We start from the raw sequence: 21784 nt of genomic DNA, 5'->3' as shown, positions 1-21784 counted from the left end.
TATTCATATTAATATAAAATTTGTTTTGCCTATGTTTCAGGGTAACTGTATAAATAATCATGGTCATATTATATAGTAATTAACTTATTCAGGTTAATGATAAATTTTGATGTGTTTGCTAAAATTTGCAAGTTTCATAGGTGAATCCTATCACATTTCTATTAGGTGACCCTGTTCCATACCAAATAGTCTCCTTAGGGTAAGAAATAGTAAGAGTACATAGGAGTTGATGGAAATCATGATTCCCCATTAAATTGCTCTGAAGCCTTATAATGTCTGCATTCATTAGTTGGAATTGTTTTATCCTAGTTTGTTTGATTTTATTATCTGTGATAGTATAAACAGCTATTTTAAAGAAAAGAAGACATTAGAATAGCCAGAGCTCATTTAGTATCATCTTACTCTGAAGTACTACTATGCTCTTGTTTTTCTGTTGCCTTTGATTCTATTCTGTTGCATCTTTTTGGATATCATTTATGTGTGATAGTATAAAACAAATTTTCTATGGAACATGAGATAATATAGTAGCCATTGTTCATTCTCTGCTATTTGCTTCTAAAAGCCCTGTAATGCTTTCATTCTCTTGAATAGTTTTATACTGTTTTGATATGCTTGATACTATCATATATGAAGCTATGCTCAACTATTTCAAAGAAACTGATACTATGGTAGTTATTGTTAATTATGGGTGGTCTTGTGGTATAATGCTGTGTTACTTGCATTGTTCAAAGCAATCTGATCTGCTTTGTTATGTCCTCTTTTGTCTGAATTTCTTTAAAATTAAAAAAATTAAAAATTAAAAAAAAATAGGAAAGAGAAGACGGAGGAGGCAGAGCAGGGATTCCTGGTTCATTTCTTCTTGAAAGAAAACACCGCAAATGCTCTTCCCATGGTCCCTAGGACTTCCCTGTTGTGCAGGCTGTAGATGAAGGGATTCAGCATGGGGGTGAGGATGGTGTAGAAGGCAGCCAGGATCTTGTCTTCTACTGGGGACAGGAGACCCCTGGGCCGAAGGTAAGTGTAGCCAAAGGGAGAATAATACAAGATCAGCACCATCAGGTGTGTGGAGCAGGTGGTAATGGTCTTTTTCCTTTCCTCTTTGGAGGGCATGTGGAAGACACTAAAGAGGAACTGTCCATAGGAAACAGTGATGCCTAGGAAAAGGAGAAGAAGAAACAGGCTGGTGCTCACAAAAAACATGTACTCATAGACCCAGGTTTCCAAGCAGGCCGGCGGCAGCATGGCAGGAACATTGCAGAAGAAGTGATTGATGGCCCTGGACCTGCAGTAGGGGGGATGAAGGGTATAGACTGTGTATTCTGGGGAGTTGATTGAGCCCAGCATCCATCTGTTCACAAGGACAGGGTAATGCAGTGGGTGGTAGATGACCACGAATGTGTCATAAGCCATGGAATCGAGCAATAACCCTCATAGCAAGCCATGGTCAGGAAGAAGAAACTCTGTACCCTACACCTCAGCAAGGAGATGGGTTTTTGGCCAGAAGAAATTGAAAGCCATGTTGGGGACAGTGCTGGAGATGCACATCAGGTTCATGAGGAAGAGGTGGCTGAGGAGAAGGTACATGGGCGTGTGCAGCCAGAGGTCCACACGGATAAGGTGAATCATGGCTGAGCTACCCACAGATGACAGGCAGAATTCGAAGATGACCACCACCAAGACAATTCGGCCAGCTTGTTTTAGGGGAAACAGCCCCAACAAAATAAAATCATCTGAAGTGTGGTTCCCTTTATCCATGAAATTATTTGCTATAAATTCCTGGGAAGATAAAATAAAAAGCACAACAACTAAGCACAAGTATGACCTGAAATAAGAGAGGACAATAAACAAAGTTAGCTTTTATTAATGTTTGAGTAGAATGACTTGCTTTTCTGTCAGTCATGCACCATTTGTGAATTTAACCTTAATATCAGAACTAAAGGTTTGCTCTCTGTTTCTGATAATCATGTCAGTAAGAAAATTTATAAAGTCTATACCATTGGTAAGAAATGTCAGTAAGATTATTGAAGCATCCCTTCCTTCCTGGGTAGTTGCTGGCTCACCCAGTACCCAGGATCACTGCTAAGACATGGACACTGAGCAAGATAGTGATCCCTGATTGCTTCAATCATAGATATTTTCAACAGCAACTCAAGTGTGTGACTGGGAATCTTGTGCACAGAAACTCCAAAGTGTCTGTTATCCTGCTCTTCTTTGATTTTTAAAATCTCTTTTGCTCCTTCCCCACTCCTTCCCCTAGCATAATGTGATAAATCTTGATCCTTTTCCCAATTTTTTACCTATCCTGTTCTTTAAAGATATTCTTTGCTTTTCCTAAAACATGTCAACTACCAAATTCTCTATTCTTGAACATTACAGTTTTCTACATCCTATAAAATTCATCCTACTTTTAGCATATTATTTCAATAGTTTGGAATTCTTGGTAAGGTGTCCATTTTTAAACCCTAAAACCTCAAATTTATTTGCAGAGATTTTCATGCACATTTTTTCCTTTTTCTATGTAAAAAAAATTTGCTGCTGATGAGGATGATAGATTTTATATTATGTTTTTTAATTTTTTTCACAGTTTCAAAACATAAATATTTTCAAAGCCATAACTATCATAATGGTGTAAATATAACATGGATGTGGAGATTAAAATAAAAAGACATTTTCCCTCTCTTTCCACTATATATAAGAATTTTAACGTTCCACAAAATGTGTGTACTGTACTTTCCATGTCTTGATTTATTAACATCCTTCCACCACATAAATTCTGTAAATTCTACCTTTGGAATGTTCTTATTCCAAGTATTAAGAATAATAATCATTATGGATAGAATAATTTTCTGAGCTATTATTAGGGCTGGAGTGAGATTTGAGGGTGTGTGTTGGCTTCAAATTTCTAGTATTTCTAATATTTCTGGTAATTATTGAATGAATGCCTTAAATTCCATATCCTGATCTCCAAAACTTGTGTCTGCTTCTTTATTTCCCCTGGGTCTCCGCATGTGGAGATGGGAGAGAGCACTGTGTCTGCCCTGCTGGGCTTCGGGTCTTCACCTGGTGGAGGCAGAACGCACCTGGCAAAGCATAGCAAAGCCTTTCAGCTCGAAAGAAGAGGGCGAGCAGTCACAGTGTTCACTGATAATTCTGCCACGTACATTTTCTTCAGTTGAAATAATATCATTAATAGTTTGGAGTGAAGAAATACAAAGAAGAAATAAATATCTTTCTCTCCCTGGATAATTTTCCTGTGTTTATGTTCTGGTTTTCCTTTGGAGTTTTTGTCTGTAACTTAATTCCTGGTGTTTTCTCTTTTCCTCTTTCCACCACTGCAAGGCTGCAATTTCTTTCTCTCTCTCCCAGTATGCATAAACTCTATCCATCTGTGTTTGGCTTCTTCCCTGATCTCACCTCAGTCTGAGATTTCATGCAGGATTGACATGGCTCTGCTCATCAGAGGAAATACTGATGCCATGTCTTACCCAAGACATCACTTTATGGAGGAGCTGGGCTTTCATGGTTATTCAACAGGAAAGAACAGCAAGGACACTTTGTCCCAGTGGCACACCTGGAGTCACTGAAACCAGCTGTTACTTCATGGATTTCTGTCAATCATGAACACACATGAAAGAGAGTGGCCATAGGGAAACGGGATGCATTTTTATTGCTGTGTAGTAGAAAAAGCACCACCACTGAAAAGCACTTGGTCATAGAGCCAACAGGCAAACAGTACCAGTGGACACAGACGCTAGCAGGGATCAGGGGTCTCCTCTGCTTCTTATAGTACTTTAGGGATAAATCTCATGACCTGAGGGGAAAAAGTAAAACACAGGCCCACGTGATGACATGTGCATTCCTTGTAATTATACTCAGTGCTTCTGTTTCTTGCAGTGCAACTAGATATTAATGCACTGCATGACTAAAATGCACACAGGTATGTGGTGGATTGTTAAAACTTAGTGGGTAATTCATAAGATACATGGGAAGATACAGCGAAAACCAAATTCAGAAACGCACAGTGTGATATCACTTGGTCGTTAGTACCAGACAGAAACTGAGTGTAAAGGGGCCTAGAGACATTGTATGAAGTCTTGCAGCAGCCGTTGTGTGGCGATACTTCTGAGCCTGTGTCTGCTCACTGGGCATTCTGCTCAGGAGAACAGGTAGAGAGCAGCCATGGAGAAGCATTTTCTATGCACTATGACAGCAGGAAAGAGGAACATGAGCTTATAAAGTGCAGAGCAGAGGTGCTCTGTGTGGAGGGAAATGAAGACTTAGAATTTGCTCTCGGCATGGTGAGAAGTCAGTGAAGTGCCATGGTCCTAGTCCTAACTCCAGATCTCACAGGGGATACTGTTGGTGTGGAAGTGCTGGGAGGAGCAGTGCATGGAGCAGAGCCCTCGCCAGAAAATATGAGCAGCTGGCGCTTGCACTGGCTTTAAAAAAATAAAAAGAAGAAGAAGAAACTGTGCAGCATAGAACCCCTAAGGTCCAAGACCTGGGCGCCTCAGCACAGCTGAGTTCCCATGAGGCACAGGGCAGCATCCTGTGAATCATTCTCTCTGTTCTCTCTTGTGCAGTGAGCACTGCATGCTGAGCTCACAACAAATCCAACAAATAGGAGACTCAGAAAAACTTAGTGTGATAGTCCAACCCACCAAGCATGATGATCTAGGTAACAGAAATCAAACCTTAGTGTAATTGCCATAACAACGTAGGATTTAAGAGACACTTGGGGTAATTTTTTTGTTTCCTTCTTTGATAAAAAATTGAATCCATATGCTAAATTATTGCAGTAGTTTTTTCCAAGAAGTGTTTTTCCAATAACAAACATGAACACAGACAGTTTTAAGTTAATGAGCTGCTAGGGGACCCTCATCTTGAAGATGAATGTTTGTACTGGCAGTTTGTGCAGCACAAGTTAGAATCTAGGTTACTATGAAAATGGATTCACAGCAGTCACTGTAGCTCTTTCACTTCCTATTTGAGAATAGTCATTCTGTCAGGCAGTGCTTGGAATAAATCACTGACAGCAAGAACCTCTGCATGTAGGCTTAAGGCTTTTAGTGTCTGGGATCCTGGAATGACAGCTGAGGATCATATTCCATTAACACCAGCACATTTCTTCTTTATGTCTGAATGCACCAGGAATACACAAAGCATAACTGTCTTGGTTACATTATAATTTGAGAAGCTACTCCTGTGTTTAAATTCAGTTTGAGATTAAGGTCTCCTTTGACTTTCTTAAAAAGAGTGTTAAAACATATGGAGCTTAAAAATAACCCTCACCTAGCAGACTCTGATCATATAAGTGTAGCAAGTGCAAGGTGTGGAATGTAGGTTGTGTAAGTTACTACTGGTTGTGTAAGTTACTACTAACCCATACACACCTATGGTTGTGTAAGTTACTACTAACCCATACACACCTTTAAAAGGTAGTATGACAATGACCCATGATCAATATGAAGTTGTTCAAGCTTTATCGATTTCAATTCCAACAATGCCAAAGGACAGCACTGCCAGGTGCCATGGCCAGCGCGGGGAAGGAGTCAGGCGAGAGACTGAAGACACAGGGAGACCAGTTGCTCGGGAGGCAAAGGTAGATTTATTGAAGGACTCCAGAGTTTTTATAATGTTTCAAAACAAAGAGCAGTACAAGTCACTTCAGGACACTTTCTTGTGCATACAGCAAAGGTAAACATGTTCTTGGGCCCGTGAGAAACTTCTATGTTGCAGCCCAGGAGGTAAACATGTTCCTGGGCCCATGAGAAACTTCTTTTGTTTATGTTATGAAGCTATTCCCAGGTTAATATCAGCGCAATGCTTTGTCTAGAAGGCTGAGGTTACTGCAGGATGAGGAACTGGTTGAGGTCCAGCTTCAGTGTGTGGTTTTCCACACCCGTTCACTGCCGGACCCCTGGTTCCTGCTCCCAACACAGCACAGTGTGGATCCTCAGTAAGGTCAGTCACCTTTGTCCATTCCACACTTAGAGATTAGAAATTACAAGGTCTCATGGAAACCCACCATCTTAACCAAAGAGACAGCCCTGCAGAGTACACACTGCAGCCTTAAGGTTAGTTTCATACTATTTCCTGGCACATTCTCAGTTCACATTTAGGTTTTTCAGTTTGTTGTGAGATTCTTTATTCTCTGTGCAGCAGAAAAGGCTCCCTTAGAGGAGGAAAATCGCATCTCCAAAATACCCCCATTAGTTAAAGTGGCCCAAAGCTACTCAGGTCAATAACAGAACCTAGGCTCACCTGGTCTGAACTTCTCCAGTGTGTGCTTTGAGAGAATGAGGAGCTCTATGAGATCCCTGTGCCTGTTGAAGTTCTTTACAATTGTCAAGCACAGAACTGAACCCCTGTAGTCAACCAGGCTGTGCAAGAAGATTGTGCCCTGTGTCAGCCCACCCTGCAACCAAATTCACCTCTGCCACCTGGAGAAGCCCACTTCACCTCCCAGTCACTAGGAAAAACTGCTCAAGTACCAGCTGGGTACATGCTTTTCCGTGCCCCTGTCTGTCAGAGCTCTCTTAGTGGTGAAACCAGAAAGCAGCTTCACCCTCCCTGGGACTTACTGCACATAGATTTCTTAATTAAAGCATCTTTCACTCTTATATGGTTCAAGGGAAAACTTTTCACACTTCACTCCCTCAGTTTCCATTGATGCAAATGAAAAGACATTGGTGTATTTTATATGCTCAATCTTATGTCATCAAGCCTTAGATATCACTCCTTTTTCTCTAATTGATCCCCAATGCACAGATCCAAAGGGACCAGATCTTGGTCACTTCATTTGACTTCACTAATTTGGGCATAGCATAATTCTAGTTTAGAGCAAATTTACCAAATCAACCAAAATAATTAATTCTTCATTTACCAGTTAACCAGAATTAAACTAAGTAGGGATTTTTTTTTTATTTTACAGGACAAGAGTCCATCAGTGTTATTATGTAATTTTTTGAAACCTTAATTGATAAATTAAAAACATAAAGACTAATGAAATTTGGATATTTCTTACGAAAGTTCCATGGATTACATCATAATGAGTATAAGGACAACTTCTCTATTTTTATAAAATTTCCAAGGAAAATTATTGTTGACTGTGATTAACATACATTACATGATGACAAACTAACTTTTTGTACTCTTTTTCAATTGATTTCTCCAAGTTATTCAGTTAGCAATTCTACTGAAGGTGACAGTTTACTGAAATGAGTTCTTCCAAGGAGAAGATTCTAGCCTGCCAGATATACCTCTGATAACCCTGTCAGTTTTGAAAATTTAGTAAGGTATTAGTTTGTTACCAAGTTTTTAAAAATTCACAAATTTGAGAGACACTTTACAGGAGCAATTATGCCAAATGTTTATGACATGTTAGTTGGAATCACTGAATTTGCAAACCACAAGATCTCCAATGTTCCCATTTGATGTACAGACTTGTAAGTCACAGAAGTGTCATTGTGGGGTTATTTTGGATACTTACTTGTGACTTGTAGTCTTTTGTCATAGGAAGAAATGACAGAATATTAAATTTTATTCAGTGAAGCTAATTTATCATTGATAGACAATAAAGTAAACATTAACAAATCAACTCTTGCTTTAAATCTCAAGACTTAACATGCTATAAACATGTTTTTCACTGTTTGCTTTTTTACAATACCTATTGTGTTCCCCCTCATGGAAGAGCAAACCTCCCTGATCTCCCTGCCAAACACTAGCTCCACTCAGTGCCACCCTCAGTCCATCACCCCTCCCCAGTGGAGGACACTGAGCCTGCAGAAGGCTCAGGTCCCATCCATGATACTGAACTGCAAAGGCATGAGCACAGCTCTGCAAAAGGCAACACTGCCACTGAACATTGAAGGAGGAGCATTTATAAGGGACCAGACAGCAATCCAAATTGTTCAGTTCTATATTATTTAATTATACTAGAAACATTACAAAGCAAGTGGTATTAATGTATGCATATTTTAGAGATGAGACATGAAACATATTTATAAAAATTATCCCAAAACATTAAGCACGTAAGGAAAGAAAACAAGAGAAAACAAAAAACAAGACGATACAACCACAAAAATTATTTAACCTGTCAAAGTTGAGATTGGTTAATAGCCTATCAAATCTTTGAAACTTAGTTTACAATGCCATAAAAATTCACAAGATATAGCTTCTCAAAGTATAATAAGCTATGATTCACAGGAATTCTGGTATTCACCAAAGTTGGAGAATCACAAATTTAAGGGTCTTAAACACCCATACTTTTGCTCATCATCCTCATGTGGGTTAAATACAGATACATTACTCAAAGCCATTTACTTTGCAGAAATTCATATACAGTACACGTTAGTAAATAAAAACGCTACTTCTAAGATTAAATATAATGCAAGAAAATATATGTAAATACTGAGCATATTCATCACCATCCTGAGATATTCAATAAATAAAATACATTTTTATAACTATCAAACAATCTAAAAAACATTTTTTTCTTTCTTAAAATTCTGCCCCTTTTGTTGAGCTTAGTGATCACCATGGAGCAGAATTCCAGTTTCCATCTTTCACTATTCACTGTGTCCACTGTGCTTGATAGCACCCCAACCTAGCACTTTCTCCTCCACAGAGTTTTGTCTTAGCAAAGCCAGGGAACTGGATTGTACCCTTGCATTCCTTCAACTTCGGACAACACTTAGATCTGTGCTCCCATGCTAAAAATGATTCAACTTTAAAGAGGTGTTGCTCCAAAGATGGTGATTTTTAGATGCAAAAAATTTTCAGTAGTCATGGAGGAAAACATGCACATTATTTGATGAGAAAGAAGCAATAATTAAAAACAGGCATTAGGGAACAGAACATGGAAATACTATGTCACACCACAGGAATTTGAAATATTTCAGAATAAATTCATTTTAAGGCCTCAGTATTAAATATTTTTCAATTAGATTCCTTACTAAATATGCTGAGGCAGAAATTTTGCCTATATTTTCACAGGGAAGATTCTCCAAGTCACTCATCCCAGGGCCCCCATCACCTTCTTCCTCAGGCTCTAGATCACAAGATTGAGCACTGGTGTAAAGTGGTGTAGAAGACAGCCAGGCCCTTGTCCTCTGCTGGGATCTGAGTGGCTTTGGGTGTAGATAGACAGTACATAGTACAAAGTCCCCACGGTGAGATGGGTGCTGCAGGTGTAATAGGCCTTCTTCCTGCCTTCCCATGAGTGCATGTGATATTCAGCAAGGAGAACTTTCCCACAGGAAAACATGATGACAATGAAGGGCAACAGGAGAAAGAGGATGACACCCAGGAACATGGTGTATTCATAGGCCCTGGTGTTCATGCAGACCAGAGTCAGCATGGCTGGGCCCTCACAGAAGAAATGATTAAAAGCCCTGGACCTGCAGTTAGGAACACAGAGGATGTATCCTGTGTGAGCACAGGCATTTTTACCACCTAGTGTCCAGGACCCCAGGATCATCAAAGTGCTCATTTTTCTGTTCATTAGGATACGCTAGTACAGAGGAAAACAGATAGCTACATAGCGGTCATAGGCCATACTCATCAGGAGGAGTCTTTCTGTACCTGCTAAAGTCAGGAAGAAAAAGCTCAAACCCACACCCAATGGGGGAGATGGACTTGTTTCCAGATAGAAAGTCAGAAGCCATCTTGGGGACAGCGGTGCAGAAGTACATGAGTTCCGTGAGGAGAGCTGACTGAGCAGGGTGTACATGAGAGTGTGGAGGTGGGAGTCCAGGAGGATGAACAGGACCATGGCTAGGTTGCCAACCAGGGCCATTAGGAAGATGGGGAGGATGAGAATGAGGAGGACAAGGCCACCCCTTGATGGGTGAACAGGCCTAGTAGGATGAAGTCAGTGGAGGTCTGAGTATAATTTTCCATCTGACAGTTGTTTAGTTTTTTTCTAAGTTCCTTTGCAATGGTTAAGTTTCATAAGAAGATACTTTAATTCATTATTTTATTCACATAGCCTTATTCAACTATTGTAGCTCTTTAATACAGAACAAACTATTTTGTAAAATGATCCTCAGTTTCTGCCTTGCACATTTATCTGAGCTTGGCAAACATACATGTACAAAATGTATAATCAGAATTCATGGATTTATGAAAATACCACATACATATATATCTGTATTCAAACTCACATATTGTATTTATTTCCAAAACCAACTTCAATCAAGATGAAATCTTACACTGTAAGTGTATGTTTGTAATGCAGTAAAAATATCAAGTTACTGACCCAGATTTCTAAAAGTTTTATTACTCCAAAAATGAGTTTTCTTCTGGAACCCTGATTACTTTATAACTATTTTGTATTTGCAAAAGATTATTTGCATTTGCTTTGCTAGAAACATATTTTAAAAGTTTTGAAGATAGACTTTTAAAAGAAAGTAAATCTCAGAAGAGAAGCAAAACAAAACAAAACCCGAAACCCTCTCACCAATTTTTAAATAACTTCTGATCACTTCCTCTTTTTGCATCTTCTGCAAGGGCCATCAGAGCTGCACCCTTGTTAAGACGATTTCAATAATCACATATCACAGAGACGCCACAGAAACCTAAAACCAGACCAGCATCCCCTGGAGCCCCTGGAACTCACTGGCTCCCAATCAGAGAGTTTTCAGGGCACGTTGGGAGGCCCCTCACTGATAGCTGTGACTTTACAATTTCACATCATTTTCATCTCTATACTTCTCTTCCTTGTATTTTTCGCGAATATTATTGCCTAATTTTTGTGCGCATTTTTATTTAATAGGTAAAAATTGTCAACAATGTCTAACATGGTCGTCAGATCCATTTAAACAAATATTTAAATGACTGTATCATGCATACAATAACTATCTACCTGTTAACTATGTGAATCATTATATTTAGCCATAGCTTGAAATGGATGTGTAATTGAAAAATCACCATTTCTATGAATATCTAAATTACTTCCAATAAATTATCTATAAGCATAGAAAATATACTATTGAATCACATGCTGATAATCTTAGTACTACTTTAATTTAAATATATCATATCAAAATATGATATGTAGTGAGTTTAAATTAAAAATAGCTCTTTTTAAAAATTTAGTGTAAAAGTTTTTTACATATTATTGTATAAAATTTAGATGAAAACTATTTTATAATGACAAGATTCATGAAAGTTTAATAGATATAAAACTTTAAGCATTCTTGTGGCTCCGTGACATTGTACCCTTTGAAAAGAATAACATCCGAGTGACATAAAAAAGTATATTTTCCACTACAGTCAGTGAGAACTTTGACTCCTACATATTGGATACTTCTCTTCATTTCACGGGAATGGAGCCAAATTCCATCATCATCTGCCTCAGCCTAGTGTTGTAAACATCCTCTCCTTCCTATGGATACAAGCAGCTTATGTGTAAATTAATATTCAAAGGAGATTTGTTAAATTGCAGCCATTGTTTTTAAGGACAATTTGGAAATTATCTCTTCTTGTATAGATCATGACACTCACTTCCTAATATGATTAGATTAATATAGCATGATTTCAATATAGACAGCAATCCACATGAGCAAAGGGAAAATTCCAGGGAATCAACATTTAATAGGATACATTCTATATCTGCATGAAAATATTCCTACTTCTAGAGAATATAATTCTTGTTATCTAGTTCGTTACATATAGCAGAGTTCTCATTTGTAAATGTCCCTAATATTTCATTCATTTTTTATTCATTCTTGCTTAGAGTACATGAGGTTTACTTTGATCTCAGGGAGTGGGTTCCTGCAATGAGCACATCTTGACTCTATATCTAGATGTGATACAACCGCTCTTCCTGAAGACACAGTGTTTATTCTTCCAACTTGATGTCCTGTATCAATTTCTTGATTCCTTAAAACCATTCTAAAATTTTGTATTTACTAATATCAATTGGGATTATATAATTTTAATACATATTTTAAAATACATTTTAATTATCTTTTTTAAAGTAATAATTTCAAGAAGAGAAGCACTGAATGTTTATGTCAATATTACTACAAATCCAAGAAATTATGTTGTGGGTAACATCAGTCATTGTGTGTATTTTCAATTTCATTTTGAATTCACTTTATGTGTCAGGATTCATACCCATCTTTTGCAGAATGTATGGGATTGTTTCTTAGTATAAAGTACATGCATGTTTTAAAAATACCTTACAAGTAGTTAAGGCTCGCATTAATTTTATCTATCTTTAGAGAAAAAAATGATCAATAATCTATCATTCTTTTTATTGATCTATAATTTGAACTCATATTATTAAAATTGTCTTCTAAGTTTTCATATGAAATTTCTGAATTTATAAATTTCTTTCTCAAATACTTTATCAGTTGAAGTTTGTAATTGTTTCTGACATAATTATTTTTAAGTACTTTCTCAGGAGTGTGAATTTCATGTAATGAATTTTTGAAAAATACATTTTGAATGTATACCTTATCTCCTTTCACTAGATTGGATGGCTGACCGTAGTCTCATGGGCATCACATGGGCAAAGCCATTTTTTCTGCTGATCCTTACCTGATGTTTTCCAGGCAGCCCACACATTCAGCTCTTATCCCCGTGCTCCTCAGCAGTAATGCCACTGGAAACACTTTGAGGTCTCATAAATCTAGGCCATCTTGATATGCAGGTGGTTTGCTGTCTGTGTATGTATTTGCTTGGGAAAGTCCACGCGAACCTGCACCACAGAGGCCACATCCACAGCACACAGGCAGGCCCTGAGCCAAGGCTGGGGAAGGAGCTCTGCCAGGTTTAAAATAATGTTCTTAAGTTTTTAAAGGTTCAACTCAATGGGAAAAACACATTGCTTTATTGAACTTTCTGACATTTCAAGATTTCACCCTCTGTATTATTTATTTCAAAATAGTCTCATATGACAATAATTACTAACACAAAATAGTATTTTAAGTTTTAATATGGATAAAAACGGCTATTACTTTTTATTACTTTAAACTTTTATCAATTTTTTAACTTTTCAAAGAATTCATTATTTTTTTCATTGTTTCATCAGTTGTTTGTATTGATTTTGCTTATATTATATTCAATTCAGCTCTGATATTTATTATTTCTAATCTTCGACGTGATTGCAGTTTGACTTCTTGTGATTTTATTACTTTAAAATGTACCACTAGGTTGCTTATTTAATATGCTTTATTTTGTGACTTTTGTACTCATATCAGTAAGTATCTTCTCATCACACTCAAAATTTTCCAAAACTGGTAAGGAGTTTTGTTTCCAGTTTTGTTTGACTTTATGTATTTTTTTGTCTTTCCTTTGATGCCTTAAAAACATATGGCTAATTCAAACATGTACTGTTGAAACTCCAAAGTATTACTCTATTTCTCTTAATTTCCATTACTATTGATATGTTACTATTCTTTTACTGACTGAAACATAATGAGTTTTATTATCCTTTTGTAGTTCCTAAACGACATCCTAAAACACAATTTTAGAGTATTTGGAGGTGGTTTCGTGAGTAACTCTTGTTGAAAATAAAATTCTGAAGATATCCCTTCAGTACAATTGAGTTATACTGTTGTTTAGTTACCTTGTGTTTTGTTAAGTGTTTTGGCCTAGATGATTCATGCATTAATGATAACGGAGTATTGAATTTAATCACAATTGCTATATTGGAGATTATCTTTTCTTTATGTGAATTGATGTTGTATTATGCATTTGAAATTATCAGATTCCTCTGAATATATTTTTATGACCATGACAGATTTTGGTTGGATGGTTCCATAATAAGAGATAGTATTTTGTATGTTTTTCTTAATGAATTTGGCTTGAACTCTGTTTTATTTGGTATAATTGTGAGTAATCTGATTTGCTTTCAGAATTTATTTGCATAGAATACTATTTTCTGTCCTTTCATTTTCAGTATGTATGCATTCATGATTGTGATGTGTTTCATATAGGAAATATACATTTGGCTCCTTTTTTTGATCTAAGTTGTCATTATGTCTTTTAATCAAAACTTAAGGGCTTTTGTGAATACAGTCATAGTGGAAAAGTATCTAGACTCCTGTCACTTTTTACAATTTTAGAGTACTTGCTTTTTTAATTCTTCTAATCGTATTTATTCTTTTCTGTGTTCTTTTGCTTTCACGTATAATCCCCTTTGAGAATAGCATTCCTTTTAGTACTTCATGTATATTTGAGTAGTCATGAATTCCTTTAAATTTTACTTGTCATGGAAGGTCTTTATTTCTCCTTTAATTCTGAAAGACTCATTTCTAGGGAATAGTAATCAAAATTGTTAATGAATTTTATATTATTATTAAAGTATATGAGTCCTTCTCCTCTTGACCTTTAGAGTTTCTGCTGAGCAATTTGCTATTTCTGCCAAGTTTACCATTATTTTTCAATATATATTTCTTTCCTGAAATTTTCAATAATCTTGGTTTTTTCAGTAGAATATTCAAAGAGGAATTTTTTCTGGTTATCTTTCCTTTGAGTTTCATACTGAATGTATACCTCAGTTCTGAGATTTTAGAAAGTTTCAGGTATCATTTCAATAAATAGCTTTCATATGCCATTATGCAGCATATCTGCTTCTTACCAATAACTTACAATCATCTTGTGTTTGTTTATTTTTAAACAATGTGCCAGAATCTTGAATATCCTACCTATACATTGTCTTATAGTCTTTATTCCTGTAGTATTCTATCTTGTGTTCAAGCACTGATATTCTTTCTTCCCCTTAATCTAGTGATGAGACTTTCTTAAATCAAACTGTTTATTTAACTTACTGAAGAGTATTTTGTTTTTCTGCATAAAAGCCAGAACACAGGGCTTTCATACAGAATTGTTAATACAGAAGATTTTCAGAAGGATCTTAAAAAGTTGTAAAATTTCAGTCTAGGATAGAGCACACAGTCTTTCCAATTAAGCTATTTAAGGGGTGGGATTATAACCATATATTCACTTCCGACTTTGAGCTTCTCTTCTCCTAAACTTATAGGTCTTTTTCCTCAAAAATTTCTGTATGCAGCTGGGGATATAGCTCAGTGACACAAGCACCTGCTGGGCAAGCCCCAGATCCTGTTCTCAATTATCAGTACCAAAAAAAAAAAAAAAAAAAAAAGGAAAGAAAAAAAAAAAAAGAAAGAAAGAAAAGTCTCTGTATGGTAATGTTTTTCATGTCTTGTATTTGACTCCTTGATTCTTTTAATTCTTTGAATTTTGTCTTTTGCAATTCAGTTTTTCAAGAATAAGTTTTTTCACTCATTTTCTAACATTGCATCAACGGTTATATTTCTTGATTTAGCTTTGGAAGCATTATGTACCTTGTTTTCTCATATTTCTTGTGTTTCTTTTTTGAAATTTCAACAAACACACAGTTGGGAATCTTCCACATTTATTCAGGAGTATCTGGAAAATTTAATTCTTTTAAAATTATGTGATTGACCATTATTTTGTTGAAAAGAATTAAAATTAATTAACAATCAACTGGATAATGTTGATATCCTCATTGTTTTTTCCTTGTAATTGTAGATTTTGATATGACACATACTTTTTTAGAGCACAAAGGACATAGTGTTTACGTAGATTTTGGAAACCAGGCACCTCCCCGATAATACACTCAAAGGTATTGTAGAGAACAGAGCATGTGCAGTGCTAGTTTTGTGGTCCTCATTATTGTTCCTAATGGATATTCTGTCTGGTACTGTACATGCAGAAGATTATTTTAAGTGTGGCGTCCACTAGAGTTGAGCTGTTTCCCTTTTACTGTGTAGACAGTGAATGTTCAGGAGTGGGAATACAGATCTTCCTTCGCCATAATTACTTGCAGGTTAGTTATGATATAGGGCTTGCTCTCTACTCTTTTACGTTAAATTAGGTGACAGGTAGCCATGGGACTATTTGGTAGGTGGATTAGATCTGATTTTTCTTAAATTAAAAGGATGGAATGAATCCATAAGTGTGTCCTCTACTGCAGGCATGATCCTGTCTAATGGAGGGGAAGGAAGCAAAGAATGATGGGAATAAAATATTATAAACATAAATCAAAATGTTGAAATATCTTTAGTCAATTTTATCATAAAATTAAATTGCTGAGACACTCAGATGTGTGAGAAAATGTTTTATTATTTTAATACAAGAAAAAAGATACAAGCACAAGAAAGTTAAAATCCAATAGATGGACAAAATGATCAGATTAAAGATTCTAAGTTCTTCCTGCAGTAGATGAGAGCCTGTTCTTCTTGGCTGTGCTCACTCAATCCAGGAGCCTGTGCTACTTGCTTGCAATGGCATGACTAGTGTCTGGGCTTCAACAGTGTCTCACGGTGGCAGAGCTGCACACGCCATGAAGGCGTGAAGTGGCAGTACCCTTTTCTGCACACAGGCTCCAGTCTGTGAGCCTGGTTATGGGGCAGATACCAGGCCTCCCCAATCCATCCTGCATGCACAACGTCAGTCCACACAGCCATGCTAGGAGGCAGCATATAATTGACTTGCTGAACTCAGTATGTGCTCCACACACTAAGCAAGACACAGGTAAATAGGAAATTTCTGTGTTCCTGTCTTGTCCTCTTATAAGCAGAACCTTGATATCATGTGGGCCACAGTGAAAAGAGAGGACCCAGTCAAACCACAGACCTCTGTCCATGTGCCTGGAGACATGATGACTCTTCACATTCAGAAACTCTTCAATTACAGACCTCAGGGCCACAAAAACACCCTCATTTGGTCTTTAAATCTAACCCCTTGGTGTGCAATGGTCTTTCATTTTACCACCCCCAGATCAGTCCTCTGCACTCTTTTCCATTGGCACTGTCTTGTTAATCAAGTCCATTCTTAGGAGTTCTGCTGTCACCTGCATCTGGTGACCTTTAAGTTTTATCTTTCACACTGATACTCTCTTATGTTCACTATTATATGTGTTTCCTTGGTAATTCCAATATTTAATTGAATAATTATTAATCAGGAATGTTATTATTTCATTAACTTTGATTTCTTATTTTTTGTGTGTGTGTGAGTGTGAAGCTAAAGATGCATTGAAGATCTGAGAAGTTTGGAGAAGCCAGGAACATGGATCATCTGAGGAAAAATGCAAGAATGGAGCAGAACACGCCCAGGATAGAAGACACAGGAACTCCAACCACTGAAAGTGCCATAGATGGGGAGCTACCTAAACTCTTTAGAGTCCATATCTTTACATGGATTGCCTTGGATGCTGCTAATGGAACCATAAGGCTTAATGTTTCCTCTTCTCTATTTTGGGCTTGCTTTGGCCCATTCCTTTGTATCACATATTTAGCCATTCAGTGTTGGAAGTGTTTGATTATTTTCCTTTGTCAGGGACTCTCAGCTAAGAGTTTGCCTTAAATCTCAGAAGAGACTTGAGAGTTGGATTTTGAAACTCTTAGGATTTTCACAACTCTTAGAGATGGACCAAGTGCCTTTTGCATAAAGGATGGCACATGAGTCTTTGGGGTGCCAGGGATGGAATTTTATTATGTTTCTAGCTATCCTCCAAAGCTTCATGAAGTCATGAGGGTAGGTTTCTAGAGTTTGTGATTAATGCATATCCAAGAAAGGATTTTAAAACTTACGATTTAAAACTCATTACTGATGATTAGGTATAAAATTAGTTAAATAAAACACTTCAGTTTATCTGATTAAAAGGCCTAGAAAATTAAGAAATTTTAAAAATGAAGCAATTTATGGTTGTCATGAAGTAGCACCATTCAGTGACCAACTGTGCGCACAAAAAGAAGAAATATCAAAAATAAAAGTTCCATAGAACATATGTAAGTAAACAATGGAAAAATGTTAAATCTAAGAATATTTCTCTTTTCTTTTAGTTTACCTATAATTTATAATAAGTCAGTAAGTTACAGTTTAGTAAAAAAATAAAATTATTGTATCTGTCACTACCGATCCGTCCTGAATTCAGAATTCATTAGTGTATGTTTTATGCATGCAATTATTTATGTAACTTCAATAAGTGTTTTCTTTCTTAACTGATCACAGCACAGAATGAAGAACACTCAGTGACACTTCGAGCTACAAATCCGGGTTAGCTAGAATGCAGTTAGCACCAACCATCAGACTAAACAAGAGACAGGAAAACAAACCAGGCAAAACAGAATGTGGGAAACCTACAATGAGAAGCAAAGTCACATTTAAACTTCATTGCTTGCCCGAGTTAATTTTAAATTAACTGCTGACTTTATGATTGACTTTTGAATGTTGTTATTACTAATAGCATTTCTCTCCTTGTAAGTCAGTGATTGAGACTGAACCAAGTTTTTGAGTTAGTAGAATAGAAAACTGCATGTTGATTCATGCCACAAGACAAGGATGTGTCACAGGAGAAACTCATATCTAAGTAAATCTGTACTGTGTGTAGAACTTGCTATCCCAACTGATCTGTAATATTTAACATCGACCAAAAACAGAATATAAGAATCATGAGAAAACAAAAGAAGATGTCTCAAAACACTGAAAACTCCCCTAAACTTATGGTTCCAAAGAAATTCCCAAAGAAATAAGACCAAAAAAAAAAACAGTAAAATAATGAGTGCAAAGTCAAGAACACTAAAGATACACAAAGAAATATTATTTTCAACTTCAGAGAAAACGCAAATATACAGATCCATGACAAAACTAATAAGTTGTCCAACTAGTAAGTTGTCCAAGAGTAAAGAAGATAGAAAGAGTCTGCTTAAAGATCTAAGGAAGACAATGCAGTATATACTGATCCCTCTACTAAAGCATCAGAGACTGTGAAAAGCATTCAAGTATAAACCCTGGAAGTGAAAGATGCACTTTATGGTATGGAGATCATGGCCACACAGACATAGGAGAGCAGTCAGGACGTGAAGACAAGGTTGATATAGTAGGTCATATATGAGGATATGCTCTATGAACAACCTGACACCATCAAAACCAGATCCAACAGCTGGTACATGAATTAAAACAGTCTAAAAAGTGGAGGTGGAAGATGATAGTAAATGTATAAAGTACATATCTACAAACCTTTTGTCAGAAAAATGTCCAAATCTATGTAATGTATCAGATGTCCAAATAATTGAGGGATGTAGAACCCAAAATATCATGATCAGTGAAGAATCTCTCCACACATAGCAGCAAAACTCCAGAAATCAAGCACAAAGAAAAACACTAAAAGTTTATAGAAAAATCTCAAATAAATTATTAAGGCAAGTGTATCAAATAATATAACTCAAACAATCCTTAATGGCTAAAAATCTGGAAGCAAACATTTTCAGGTGATAAAAGAAAACAATTCTCCCCCCAGATTACTATTCACTGCAAAATTCTCGTTGAAAATTGACAGCAATAAATACCTTCTGACGAAAAGAGTCTAAATCCCTCATGACCACCAGTCCAGCCCTTCAGAAAGTAGTCAAGGAACTGCTAGATAGAGACAAGGAGACCAAAATCATCAAAAAGCCCAAGTGAAATTACAGGTCTTCGATTAAAGAAACAGAAAGGAATCAACTTTGAGAAAATCACATAATGACACAGTTCAGGAATTATGTGTCAGTAGCATTCTTGTAAATAGTCTTTACTCTTAAATTAGAGACATAGATTGGCATATTGGACAAACAATCAAATCTCTTCTATCTTTTGCCATTAAGAGGCAAAACTCATCCACAAAACACACACAGACTGAAAGGAAAAGGATTAAAAATGATACTCCATGCAGCCAAACTTGAAAAGAAAGCAAGAGTAGCTATTCTGACAAACTACTGGGAACAAGTGGGTTGAAAGTGGCTGTGTGCATACATGTGAAGGGCATTTGTGGATTCGCTTTTCTGAGCGCTTTATCATCATTGCTCTCCAGTCAGAACTCTGACTCTGCAGCCAGTGGACCAGAAGTGTGGGTGACCTAGGAACTCCACAGGAGAGACTGGCATCAAACATTAGAACTTCTTCAGGGCCTCCATGCTTCAATCTGTCAGTCAGGGGAGTTTGAGCTCTGTTCCAAAGAGCAGGTATAAGAGCTGAACTGAATCATGCCAGTTGATGCTGGAGACAAGAGGTGGCGTTGGAAAAGACACTGCAGAGCAGGAAATAGCTTGCCATTAATTTTGTTGTTGTTGATGTTTCTAATTAGAGTAAAGTTACTGGTAAGTATATTTGCTTGGAGAGAAATGGCTTGTTTATTTAACGCAATTATACATATTCTCACAAACTTACCCAGAAATTCACAGGTTCTGAAGCATAATTAATAGTAAGCAGTATATTAAACACAGGTGCATTCTCCCAGTAAACTAAACAATTTTTAGCAGATCTAAATGAAAAGAATTTAAAAATTCTATTGTTAGATATTGCAAGGGTACCCTTCCATTGCATTTTTTCTGCTATAGATAAGTTTTTGAATAAATGGTCCAGAAACCATGCAATCACTGCGTTACATATACTTTTCCCATTTGAAAGAACCTGAATATAATAACAGTGACCATAAAAGGAGTATTTACCATGAATCAGGCAATTACACGGTAAGATATATATATATATATATATATATATATATATATATATATATATATATAATGTATGTGAATTAAGTCTTTTCAAAGCATCATTAACAAAACTTCAAAAATTGAGATCATTCCAATTTTCCCTAATGTTTTAGAACTTCCAGTGAAAGAATATTTAAAAACAAAAATTCTTCACTCAGCTAACCAATGCTGGTTTAATACAAATGCATTACTCATAACCAGTAATGTTAACATTCATGTCGTAGATGAAGTTAATAGATCCAAATACTGATTCAAAGATTAATAAAATGTGTGTAAGTATATTTAAAGTACTAAGAATATTCACTGGCATGTAGAAATGCTTAACAAATAAGAATATTTCACAATCATTTTACTAAACGTGTCTGTCTCATGCAGACTTGCAATTGCTGAACTCACTGGTTACCAATCAACAGAACTACAGTTCACAACTTTCACAGCTCCTGTGTGTGCTCTGGCTCACAGGACCACACCTGCGCCTCCTCATCCACAGACCTTAGGAAGCAAGGGTGCTGCGGGATTTATTGGAATCATTTACCTTAGAAGACATTTGTATCTCTGTTCTTTTGCCAAAAGCACTTAATCCTAAACCTGTGCTCCCTAGAGAAGTCACTTTTAGGTACAGAAAGTGTTCATGGTCACCTAGGGCAGTAACTGCCATGGCAGGAGGCCAACAGCACACAGTGGTCTCCATGGCATCCACCAAAACAGACATTGGCAGAGTCACAGCCTTATATAGGGATCTCATTGGTGGTAATTTTCCTCTGCAAAGGTGAGTCTGATTTGGTGGAGGGTTATAATATTTTAGGAAGTCATTCAAATGCTATATATTTATTATATACTAGGTATTTTAAAGTTGAATTTTGAACTGCAAAGTATCTTTGTAACATTGTATCTAATAAGCATTACAGAACAAATGTTTCTCTATTGCCTACATCAAGTTTTGAGTACGTAAGATGGAGCTTATGCACATCCAGGAACATACAGTTTAAAAACTCTTCTTTAAAAGAAACCCAGTCAAATGAGTTGGCTCATAGTGGTGTACTTTTTAAAATAAATCCGTGGCTCTTTCATGATACTAACTATATTACATCAATACCTTGTGGGCACAGAGACAGTCTTTTTGTGGAAGGTCAGAAGCAAAAAGTAGGCAAAGAGAGATTGTTGAATGAAATTCTAATACTTCTGAACAATCCAGAATTATGGATCCACAGAAATGGAAACAAGTCTCTTCCTTCTGGCGAGGGTGATATGTA

General features: G+C 36.5%; 1 pseudogene; it reads right to left on the bottom strand.

Annotated features, from left to right (window-relative positions):
- Positions 1-849: 849 nt before the first annotated feature.
- LOC100713892 (olfactory receptor 2L13-like) lies at positions 850-1755 on the bottom strand (annotated as a pseudogene).
- Between the last annotated feature and the right edge of the window lie 20029 nt (positions 1756-21784).

Source organism: Cavia porcellus, unplaced genomic scaffold, assembly GCF_034190915.1.
Source record: "Cavia porcellus strain 051 isolate PalLab524CR breed Dunkin Hartley unplaced genomic scaffold, mCavPor4.1 scaffold_2, whole genome shotgun sequence".
NCBI classification, from domain to species: domain Eukaryota; kingdom Metazoa; phylum Chordata; class Mammalia; order Rodentia; family Caviidae; genus Cavia; species Cavia porcellus.
Note: the sequence above shows the minus strand (reverse complement) of the source record. Positions and strands in the feature narration are given on the sequence as shown.